The 12,734-nt window shown below is 44.8% G+C and overlaps 1 protein-coding gene across 1 annotated transcript in view; it reads left to right on the forward strand.

Annotated features, from left to right (window-relative positions):
• LOC110533888 (roundabout homolog 1) overlaps positions 1 to 12,734 on the forward strand; it is a 145,780-nt gene that overhangs the window by 17,617 nt on the left and 115,429 nt on the right. The gene's annotated exons all lie outside the window — the stretch shown is intronic.

Genomic DNA, 12,734 nt, shown 5'->3' on the forward strand with positions numbered 1-12,734 from the left:
ATCCTCAACACTGTGGCCCCTCAGGGGTGTGTACTTAGTCCCATACTGTACTCCCAGTTCACCCCGACTGAGTGGCCAAACATGACTCCAACACCATTGTTAAGTTTGCTGACGACACAACAGTGGTAGGCCTGATCACCGACAACGTTGAGACAGCCTGTAGGAAGGAGGTCAGAGAACTGGCAGTGTGGTGCCAGGACAACAACCTCTCCCTCAATGCGATCAAGACAAAGGAACTGATCATGGACTACAGGAAAAGGCGGGCTGAACAGGCCCCCATTAACATCGATGGGGCTGTAGTGGAGCGGGTCGAGAGTTTCAATTCCCTTGTTGTCCACATCACCAATGATCTATCATGGTCCAAACACACCAAGACAGTCGTGAAGTGAGCTCAACAAAACCTTTTCCCCTCAGGAGACTGAAAAGATTTGGAATGGGTCCCCATATCCTCAAAAAGTTATACAGCTACACCATCGAGAGCATCTTGACCGGTTGCATCACCACCTGGTATGGCAAGTGCTCGGCATCTGACTGTAAGGTGCTACAGAGTGTAGTTCGTACGGCCCAGTACATCACTGGGGCCAAGCTTCCTGCCATATGATTGGTGGTGTCAGAGGAAAGACCATAAAATTGTCAGAGACTCCAATCACCCAATTCATACTGTTTTCTCTGCTACCACACAGCAAGCGGTACCGGATTGCCAAGTCTAGGACCAAAAGGCTCCTTAACAGCTTCTACCCCCAAGCCATAAGACTGCTGAACAATTAATCAAATGGCCACCAAACTATTTACATTGACCCCCCCCCACACACACACACATTTGTTTTGTACACTGCTGCTACTCACTGTTAATTATCTATGCATAGTCACTTCACCCCTAATGAAATATACCTCAAATTACACGCACACTGACTCGATATAGGTACCCCCTGTATATAGCCTCATTATTGTTATTTAATTGTCTTACTTTTTATTATTTTTTACTTTAGTTTATTTGGTAAATATTTTCTTAAGTGTTTTTGAGCTGCACAGTTGGATAAGGACTTGTAAGTAAGCATTTCATGGTAAGGTCTACACTGTATTTGACACATGTGACAAATAAAGTTTGATTTGAGTCAGTAAGCAGTTTAGCACTTACACTGGCGGGCCCCGGTGGCAATAAATTAGTAAAACCAAAAGCTGTACCTTGACTTGGAAGAGTTGTGAAATATGGCAAGCTTTTGACGATTTGGCGGGCCTGTTTGAGACTGCTCTCTCTATAAACTCTTATGTTATTGCACATATACACACATACATTTACACATTATCTCACTACTTTGCCTTTCGAACCAAACTTCATTTTTCTCCCTTACTTAGTATCCTACACGTTGCGCCTCTGTGAAGTGCATAGTGAACAGAATAGCAGCAGCAGGGGGTTGACCAAGACCTGGGCGTTTGCTCTCTTTCCTGAGGGTGCTCTGCTCCCACTGTGTGTGTGTGTGTGTGTGTGTGTGTGTGTGTGTGTGTGTGTGTGTGTGTGTGTGTGTGTGTGTGTGTGTGTGTGTGTGTGTGTGTGTACACGCGCGCACATGCTCAGCTAGGGGCCATAACAGTTAAAAGTGCTTCACAATTCACAATAATCACAATTATTTTCATTTTCCAGCCATGTTTACGAGTGACTTGTAAGGATAGACTGTATGTGGCACTACTGCTCCTGTCAATGTGAATTTATAGAGCGAGTGGTTGTACACACCTTTCCCACAAGGACATACACACATTCCTCTCCCGCATACCTGAGTGAATGACAGTGTTCAGCTGTTCATTTAATTGTAGTTTATACAGCCTGAGAGTATTTCACTATAAAGACCCTGAGTGTGTGACTGTGTGTGTATGTCTGGAATACGTGTCTGGAAGGCATGGGAAACACAGACTGTGAAGTAGTGGGTGACTTGACATTGTCCTGGTTGACTTTGAAGTTACTGGTATGGAGAGGAAAGAATCAATTTGTTATGGCCTTATTTGACCACATTTCCCATTGGGGTGATTTGATGTGCATCCCCTGGGTGAGGTCAGGCATATAGTGAGTACTTGGTCAGTGGAGAGGTGTAGTAACCAACAGATGAATGAATATTTCAACACGTGTGATTACCCAGAAACACTGCTCTGCTCCTGCACAGCCTTTGATGTTCTGCTGAATCCACATTTGCCAGAACTCATTATAAAATTGGCCAGGGAAGAGATAGAGAGGGGGGAAAGAGAGAAAGATAGAGAGGGGAGGGGGGGGGGGGGGGGGGGGGGGGGGGTTAAGAGAGGATGGTCTTATTAACTTCTTCATTCTGGTTCCACTGAGAGAGTTCTTAGACAACTTTCCTCCAATTTCCTCCACTTAACTGGAGCGGAGCAGCCTCTCTCTCTGATTTCCAGTTAACTTTCTCACACAACCTGATCCTGTCAATTCCCATCACATCCCCAATCCACGTCCAGGGCAGTATTCCATGCTAGCACTGAACTCTTCCCCTGGATACCATACTGGTTTTCCCTGTTTGTTCCCATCCCAGATCCCAGCCAGTGACGTCTCGTAAACAACCCCTGAGGGACGAGGTCATTAAGTATAGGGTATGGGGTTCTCCCCAGCGTTAGGCTTGACAAAATACTAAAACCTTCTCAGAAGACAGAGACACTGACCTAATTCAAGACCACAACCCATTAGCTCTGTTAAAGAATCAATTAGAGTCAATTAAAAAAACACCAAACCATAACAAAACAAAACACCAAACCATAACAAAACACCAAACCACAACAAAACACCAAACCATAACAAAACACCAAACCACAACAAAACACCAAACCATAACAAAACACCAAACCATAACAAAACACCAAACCATAACAAAACACCAAACCACAACAAAACACCAAACCACAACAAAACACCAAAACACCAAACCATAATTTTTTGGTTGCGTGTTCTTGTTCTTCTAAATAACTGTCTGTGTTGTATTAGCCTTAGAGACGGTCGACCTCTCTCTCCAAACGAGTGATGTTGTTAAAAGGCATAGACCAGTGACTAGGTACCAGCCAGCTCCAAATCTCTGTCAGACCAATTAGAGTGTGTCAGTAATCCTTGGCCTAGCCTGCGGATCACAACAAGGCAGCTAACAGACTTCTATGGACACGTAAGAATATTTTAACAAGCAGAGTCCTTTAGCCCTCTGTTCTATAGCCCTTATACTCCTTCCTCCCTTCTCATACCTGCCTGCTCTCATTAGGCCTGGATAGTTTGCTACCAGCTTTCGTCATAGTGACATATGGTATTATGCAAAGGAATTAGGGAGTTTGAAAGTAGATATTAATCTAGTTAAATTGTGAGTATTGTACACTGAGTGTACAAAACATTAGGAACACCTGCTCTTTCCATGACACAGACTGACCAGGTGAATCCAGGTGAAAGCTATGATCCCTTATTGATGTCACCTGCTATATACTCTTCGGTCAGTGTAGATGAAGGGGAGGAGACAGGTTAAGGAAGTATTTTTAAGCCTTGAGACAATTAAGACATGGATTGTGTATGTGTGCCAGTCAGTGTGAATGGGCAAGACAAAATATGTAACTGCCTTTTGAACGGGGTATGGTAGTAGGTCCCAGGCACACCGGTTTGAGTGTTTCAAGAACTGCAACCCTGCTGGCATTCTCACGCTCAACCGTTTTCCATGTATCAAGAATGGTCCACCAGCCAAAGGGCATCCAGGCAACTTGACACAACTTTGGGAAGCATTGGAGTCGACATGGGCCTGCTTCTCTGTGGAACACCTTGGAGAGTCCATGCCCTGATGAACTGAGGCTGTTCTGAGGGCAGAAGGGGGTCAACTCAATATTAGGAAGGTGTTCCTAATGTTTTGTACACTCAGTGTAACTTTCTATATGTGTTGCATGTGAGTACTGAGTGTTGTGTTTGTGTGTGTCCACTGTTATGATAGATAGTGAGAAGACCATTGAGGTTCATTGTGATCCATTTTAAAGAATCCACTTCCCTCCTATTCCTGTCCATGACATTTGGCCAAAGGGGTGAGAGGGGAGTATGCACAGATGACAGTATATTACTATTTGCCACAGTATCATCCCACCAGACACACATAGACAATCAATCCCATGTCACCCCAGGCGTGGATTTACTTTACCTGCCATCTCAGTCCTGATTGGCCAGGACTCTCCATGTGATGGGGTGATGTCATACCCGGCGTCACCGGTACCAGGGGGTGACATAGAGGCTAAAGCATTCCACACGTGTCAATGTCACCAACCGCAACTCAAGTACCTGGGTTAGGGGAACCAGCGAGTAGACAATAATGTGCATTGTTTAAGGAGTGCTTTTAGAGGGCCTGGTGTGTGTGTGAAGCTGGGCCAGAAACTGTAACCCAACGCTACACCTCCTCACACTGCAGCTAGTGGAACGGCTTTATCGCCAGATCAGTTTTCATGGCTCATTCCCTGTGTGTGTGTGTGTGTGTGTGTGTGTGTGTGTGTGTGTGTGTGTGTGTGTGTGTGTGTGTGTGTGTGTGTGTGTGTGTGTGTGTGTGTGTAATAATGTGGTTTTCTACCTGTGAAGGAGTTACTTTACATTGAGAGATGGCTGCCAGTGTAATCCCCAGTGCAGTGCTTGGATTTGCGGTTGATATCTCATCTCTTTAAGTGGTATGTTTGCATCACCCCACTCATATGGCATCACACCATGTTTGGTAAACTGAGAAACAGGAACGTAAAGGACATACTCGGGATGTACTGATTCAGCCCCACCAACGGAATCGTGAAACCACACTTGATCGCAGCGGTGTAATATTCAACATATGCTCAGACAGTCACTGCCTGGTCCTTTTGGCGGTTGTATTAAGATGAGGATGCCTGTTTTGACATTAATTCATTCATTCATTTATTCAGTTAATTCATCCACTTATTCATTCATCCTTACACACATTACCTGGGTAGAAGGTGTGTTGGAATCAGATCTTCTTCCCAGTCAGTGGGCAAACAATTCTATGGTCTCCTGCTTGGTTTTATCTAATGGCATATGTGTGATTTCACATTCTATTTGTCTGCTCCTGGAAAGAGAACCCAGGGCAGTTCTGAAAAGACAGAGGAGATTCACCTCTGCCATCCTCCCTCTTTCACTCTCTCCTCGGATCCTCTCTCATATTCCCCTTGTTATCCCCTCATCCTTCACACCAAAGCTGATTCCCGTCACTACAGCAGAACAGCCTCAGGGATGATTGACAGACATAAGAAGTAAGTGTATGTCTGGCATAGCTGTTACAAATGACCTTTGGTGAGTGTGTGTGTGTGTGTGTGTGCTTGTTGATTGCGTGCCGTCTTGCTGCTGGGTCTTTGCAGATAAAGCCTGGTCTTGCTGAAGGCCACCTGTGGCAGGGCGATACACCAGCCAGCTCAGGGAGCTTCTCCAACCCTTAGGCACAAACCCAACACAATTAAAACAAGCAAAACAACAAGCGTGCAGAGAATAGGCAACAGGGGAGCCTGGCTGCCTTTCTCCTCGCAATTTATTATATCCTTCTGAATATGTCTGCACGGAGTGTTAATTGTAAATCAAATGAAATATGTATGATTTTGCCCTGTGGCTAGGTTGTTGGTTTGCTGTCTTTTCACCTTGGAGTTGTTTGTGTGTGGATGTGTTTGTGTTTGGGTTTGTGTGTATTCATTTGAAATGCTTGACGGCGCCCTCTCACCTGCCTTCGAAAACACCCCATAATTATGTTGTGCATTGTTTCAGGATTGCAAGACTCAATTAGATCAGTGTTCTCAGGAAGACAAGACAATCTTTCTAGGTTCTCTGACCTGGTACGTTTTAAATGTTATCCAGGGGCCAGAATACTGATCCTTACTGGGAAAGCAAAGAGTAGTGTTGTCACAATACCAGAATTTTGACTTATCGATACCAGGTTTAGTATCACGATATTCGATACCATCACGATAATTGACACCGACATGATACCATGGCAAAAAATGTTAGCCAAAGTCACAGAATGGCATTTAATCCAGACAGATCTTTTGAGTTCAGTATCATTACATTGGAAATGTTTTTGAATTTTGTACCATTCTAACTACACATTTGAATGGCAAATATCTTGATAAACTGGGTAAATCAAGATGTAGCCTAGGTGTTTTCACAATACAGGTGAATATGCATATTCAATAGAAGTGTGTGAATGCATTGAGTTATTGAGCTTGTTTTTGGCTGATTTCATGAGGCTACAGATGAAAAACTATCTGTTTACCGTCCATTTGGGACTACTTTTCTTTTACTGATCAACAACATTTGCATAGAATAAGAAATCTCTTATTTTATAAAAGTGTGCGCTGTCTCTTTAAGACCCATAAAGTCATTCACACACAAAGTCAGTTCGAGGATCAAAGATGATCTTGACTTGGAGAGACGTAAGGGGAGACGAAGTGAATGAATAACATTTTTGGTGACAATCATCTTTGTAAGCAGTAAAATGTTGTGTTGTGGTACTAGGGTAGTGAATTGGCTTCAGCTGTTAGCTAACAAGGACAGTTAGCCTTCAAAGCTGGACGTTACCGGTATCTTATTGTATTCTAGTGTTCTAGCCTGTTCTGGATATTGTTTTGGGAACAGTAATTAGCCGTTTCAACATTTCTACATGCCGTGTTGCGTTATTCAAGAGGGTTAACTTCTGTGCAGCATAAGTGATGATGCAGCCCAGACTCCCAGTGAGTTCAGTGGTTCCTCATGTCAGGCTAGATCTAGCAAGAAGTAAGCAGAGCAGGGCATGGAGCTCTCACACTATAAGGGGACATCAGCTACACTGAAAGACGGACTTGATCCTCTCTCAATCAGTAGACGACATGAGACACATTTGAGAGAAGTACCGAAAGTAACAAAAAGTATAGTACCAAGTATCAAGAATGTGCCAGCGTTTTGAGTATACCATGCAACACTAGGAAAGAGTACTGTACCACTTGGCCCTCTGTCCCATCTTACTTCCCGAAGGCCCTACTGATGAAGTGGAGAGTGTAGAGGTTATCGATCTTCCCATAGATCAGCCTCTTGTTTCCCTCTACCTACAACCTAATATGGGGTGCTGTGTGTGTGTGTGTGTGTGTGTGTGCGCATGCGTGCGATTCAGGGTGAGGCTGACTGGAAGTAGCCGTTGGTCGATCTGCGTGCCCTCTTTCAGTGAAATTCCCAGCAACACCCTTCCAATGAGGACTGTGTCTAGAATTCTGTTGAGCCAGTGGAATTACATACTGCACTGTAATCATAGCATCTCTGTTGTATATCATCACTATTTGTTGTACATTTTTACTATTTTCTACATTGTAGAATAACAGTGAAGATATCAAAACTATGAAATAACACATATTTATTTTATCTTTATTTAACCAGCCAAGTCAGTTAAGAACAAATTCCTATTTTCAATGACGGCCTAGGAACAGTGGGTTAACTGCCTGTTCAGGGGCAGAACGACCGATTTGTACCTTGTCAGCTCGGGGGTTTGAACTTGCAACCTTCCGGTTACTAGTCCAACGCTCTAACCACTAGGCTACCCTGCCGCCCCATACGGCATCATGTAGTAACCAAAAAAGTGTTAAACAAATCAAAATATATTTGATATTTGATATTCTTCAAGGTAGCCACCCTTTGCCTTCATGACAGTTTTGCACACTCTTGGAATTCTCTCAAACAGCTGCATGAGGTAGTCACCTGGAATGCATTTCAATTAACAGGTGTGCCTTGTTAAAAGTACATTTGTGGATAGGTCAGTCAATCCGGGAAATGTAATGATCTTTCAAAGTTTCTTCAAGCGCAGTCACAAAAACCATTAAGCAAACTGTCTCTCATGAGGACCCACCACAGGAAAGGCAGACCCAGAGTTACCTCTGCTGCAGAGGGTAAGTTCATTAGAGTTAACCTCACCTCAGATTGCAGTCCAAATAAATTCTTCACAGAGTTCAAGTAACAAGCATATCTCAACATCAACAGTTTAGAGGCCTTCATGGCTGAATTGCTGCCAAGAAACCACTACTAAAGGACACTAATAATAAGAAGAGACTTGCTTGGGCCAAGAAACACAAGTAATGGACATTAGACAGGTGGAAATCTGTCCTTTGGTCTGACGAGTCCAAATTTACGATTTTTGATTCCAACCACCATGTCTTTCTGAGACGCAGAGTAGGTGAATGGATGATTTCCACGTGTAGTTCCCATCGTGAAGCATGGAGGAGGAGGTGTGATGGTGTGGGGGTGCTTTGCTGGTGACACTAAGTGATTTATTTAGAATTCAAGGCACAATTAACCAGCATGGCTACCACAACATTCTGCAGCGATAAGCCATCCAATCTGGTTTGCGCTTAGTGGGACTATCATTTGTTTTTCAACAGGACAATAACCCAACACACCTCCAGGCTATGTAAGGGCTATTTGACCAAGAAGGAGAGTGAATGAAAAGCAGCCAGCAAGTGCTCAGCATATGTGGGAACTCCTTCAAGACTGTTGGAAAAGCATTCCAGGTGAAGCTGGTTGAGAGAATGCCAAGAGTGTTTAACACTTTTTTTGGTTACTACATGATTCCATGTGTTATTTCATAGTTTTCATGTCTTCACTATTATTCTACCATGTAGAAGATAATATAAATAAAGAAAAACCCATGAATGAGAAGGTGTGTCCAAACGTTTGACTGGTACTATAGGTATGTATGTGGCGGAACTGTTGGTTGTGTGATTTAAGCAGTGTGCCTGCTCCTCTCTCCACAGTCTCTGTAGGGAAATGTGTTGCAGCTTCTCTGGTGTTGGTCTGTGAGTTAGGACTCTGTTTCTACACTACAGCATCATATCCCAATTAAAGCTTGATAAACGGTTTAACTCCCCAGTCAGGGCCACTGCAGGCACTGTAAGCCGGTCTGCATACTACAGTAGGTTCAGTTTGCTCCTAGCAGAACTCAACTAGGCTCAGTGAACGTATGTGCCTCGCATACTCCCCTGGCCTTCGCTTGAGAAACTAGAAGAAAGCGACAATAGTACTGTTTTTGCCGTGGAGATCTTAGTAGGGCAATTTCACATCTAACTGAAATGTTTTTTGCAGTATTTCTCAAGTGGAAAAAAATTGCATGAAAACGAGTCGTGTCTCGTTGAACGACAACAAAAACGTAATCAAAGAATCCCTACTGTTGACCAATCACCGACGAAGGGGCGTAGACTTCGGCTACTGAACTACGGCTTACATCTTGCCAAAAATAATTAACTAAATGTTGTCGTAATATGCTGTATGCACAAACTGTTTCGGATGGGAAGCATGCGGGCGACTTAATCTGGCAACTGGTGCTCCTAGCAGACCTCGGCTAGGCGAAGTGAACGTCTTTGCCTCGCACACTCCCTTAAAATATATTTCCTTGAAAAAGCGGCAATAGTACTGTTTGTCCATTTATTTTTTTTACCCCTTTTTCATGGTGTCCAATTGTTGTAGTAGCTACTATCTTGTGTCATCGCTACAACTCCCGTACGGGCTCGGGAGAGACGAAGGTTGAAAGTCATGCATCCTCCAATACACAACCCAACCAAGCCGCACTGCTTCTTAACACAGCGCTTATCCAACCCAGAAGCACCAATGTGTCGGAGGAAACACCATGCACCTGGCAACCTTGGTTAGCACGCACTGCGCCCAGCCCGCCGCAGGAGTCGCTGGTGTGCAATGAGACAAGGACATCCCTACCGACCAAGCCCTACCTAACCTGGATGACGCTAGGCCAATTGTGCGTCGCCCAAAGGACCTCCCGGTCGCGGTCAGTTACGACAGAGCCTGGGCGCGAACTCAGGGTCTCTGATGGAACAGCTGGCGCTGCAGTACAGCGCCCTTAACCACTGCTCCACCCAGGAGGCCTGTTTGTCCATCTTGCGACGCCATAGCCAGTATACACTTCTTCAAAATAGTCTGAATTAATCTAAGATAATCTGTCATTAATTTTTGATGTTCTTGCTGAGGAGATCATAGTCGCACAATTTCACATTTAACTAAGAGGTTTGGTGCCATATTTCTCATAACACAGTATATGCGCAAACTGGGAAGCATGTGGACGCCTTAAGTCAGCATTGTGTGAACCACTCTTAGCCACATGAAAGAGCAGCCAAATCACAACTTCCTGCTCCCAACAGGCAGTAAAACAGGCGAAATACCACCCACAAATGGCTGCAGTTACTGGACATTATTACCCCCCTGCTCTTCCCCCTCCAACCTCTCCCCCTCTCTCTCTCTTAGATCATCTGTTTTTTTTTTCTATCCTCTCAAATTAATTTTCCATTGCATAGCCCTTCACAGGTTTCACAAAAATGCAGTATAGATACACACCACACAGAGAATCACACACTACACACACTTAGTTCAGCACTTAAACCCTTTAATGCCAAAGTGGATCTGGTGAAACAGTAAGCATACCTAGAGTATAACCTGTACAAATCTCCATCATCAGTAGAAACAGTGAAGCAAATTAGCTAAATCTGGAGAGATGAGGGATGGAAGGATAGAAGGACTGGGGGATGGAGGGAGGCAGGAACACAGAGCTCAGTGAGGAGACTTTGTCTCATGTCCCCTGAGGGAGGGAAGCAGCAACACAGACCTCAGTGAGGAGACTTTGTCTCATGGCCCCTGAGGGAGGGAGGCAGTAACACAGACCTCAGTGAGGAGACTTTGTCTCATGTCCCCTGAGGGAGGGAGGCAGGAACACAGAGCTCAGTGAGGAGACTTTGTCTCTTGTCCCCTGAGGGAGGGAGGCAGCAACACAGACCTCAGTGAGGAGACTTTGTCTCATGGCCCCTGAGGGAGGGAGGCAGTAACACAGAGCTCAGTGAGGAGACTTTGTCTCTTGTCCCCTGAGGGAGGGAGGCCGGAACACAGAGCTCAGTGAGGGAGGGAGGGACTCAGGAGGCCAGGACTCTGTGGATTGAGTGACAGATAAACAGAGGAGAAAGATAAGGATTTTGTGTGTGTGTGTGTGTGTGTGTGTGTGTGTGTGTGTGTGTGTGTGTGTGTGTGTGTGTGTGTGTTGATACTCAGAGTAGGGATCCAGGCTGAGAGTGTGTGTTGTGGTCTTGGTGGACTGGAGTCCACGCTCCTTCTCCACTCATAATACATTTTTTGAAAGAGCAGAGAACAGAGCTTTACCCCTTCATTCTGCCCACTGCTCACTGCCTGTCCCGCTGCCCGCTGCTTGTCCCGCTGCCCGCTGCCTGTCCCGCTGCCCGCTGCCTGTCCCGCTGCCCGCTGCCTGTCCCGCTGCCCGCTGCCTGTCCCGCTGCCCGCTGCCTGTCCCGCTGCCCACTGCCTGCCTGCCCAGCTCCCAATCTGCCAGCCTCTGCAGCTTTGCACCACTTAACCAGCAGAATGCTAATGTGTTATTCCTTAAATAAATATCCCCTGATATATATATATAAAATAAATAATTTAGTAGGGAGGGTTGAACCCCATGACAGACCATGGGAACACTTCAAAGCCTTCTTTAATGAAACACACTGGACCAGCAGTGTTCTCTTCCTCTCTCTCTCAGAGATCCAGAGATATTCTGTTACAGTCAGCAGACCAAAGGGCATCGCTGCGTTACTGTGCCGACAGCAGGATCAAAGACTTTGATGCAGGCTTCTGACAAACAGTAGTTGATTAATAGCTAGACCCGGCCGCTTCGCAAGAGAGAATCGCCCATAATCGCTTTAGCTGTGTTCAATATGATCAAATTCCTTCAGCAGGGTTGTAGATGTTTCAAAGTAAACATCTCTATTCTCTCTCCCTCTTGATTCTCTCTCTCTCTCTCTCTCTCTCTCTCTCTCTCTCTCTCTCTCAATTTTAATTTAAATTCAATTTATCTCTTATCTACATAGAGAAAGAGCCTTGGAAACGATAATATAGTCCATATTGAAAACGGCATTAATAGCATTAGATTTTCCCTCTTATAGTCATATTATAGCTCAGAACACACTGATATCATACTCTCACAGCTGTAAACCAATTGTTGTTTTCCTAGTGGAGGTTTTAGGGAAGATGTTTTTACTAAGATATGCCAAAGAAAGGACTCTGTCCGTCAACTTGGCTCACTGCTGTGTTTTGCCTCCTGGGACTCTGGGCCCTTAAACAATACAGAAACGCTGTGTCTGCCCCATGACAATGTGTGTTAATTAGAATGTCAGACAGGATTACAGTCGGTACAATCACCGGCACAGCAATGATAATGCACTGTGTCTAATTACTGTAAACTTACTGCTGCTGCTGAAGGGAACAACTGCTGAGACTGATATGTACTGTAGGTACTGCTGGATGTGTGCATTAGTGGCTCAGTGTGGCTTCCTAATCATTGGAGATATGTATAGCTAGTGTGTGTATTGTATGTGTGTAAGAGATTTGTGTGTGTGTGTGTGTGTGATTAATATAGTCTCCACGTAGTTTCTAATTCCCCAGACTCTAATAAGCTAGTTCTTCTGATACATGCTTCCTCAGAGTGCTACAGTTTTGTGTGTGTTAAAAGGGGTAGGCCCAGGCCTATGGGCGATGGGTAGTGCTGTGGTCATATCCAAGTGGGAAGGTGGTATTTGCCACATACGACTGGGAAATATCCGCTTGAATGCTCCTCCAACTGGTAATTACTAGTGGGAAACTCGTCTATCATCCATGAGGTCCGACTTCTCCCACATGCTGACTTCTGACGTCACTTACTTTGGAAATTACCTTGATAACAGCATTT

This window comes from Oncorhynchus mykiss, chromosome 10 (assembly GCF_057628025.1).
Source record: "Oncorhynchus mykiss isolate SJ-2025 chromosome 10, ASM5762802v1, whole genome shotgun sequence".
NCBI classification, from domain to species: domain Eukaryota; kingdom Metazoa; phylum Chordata; class Actinopteri; order Salmoniformes; family Salmonidae; genus Oncorhynchus; species Oncorhynchus mykiss.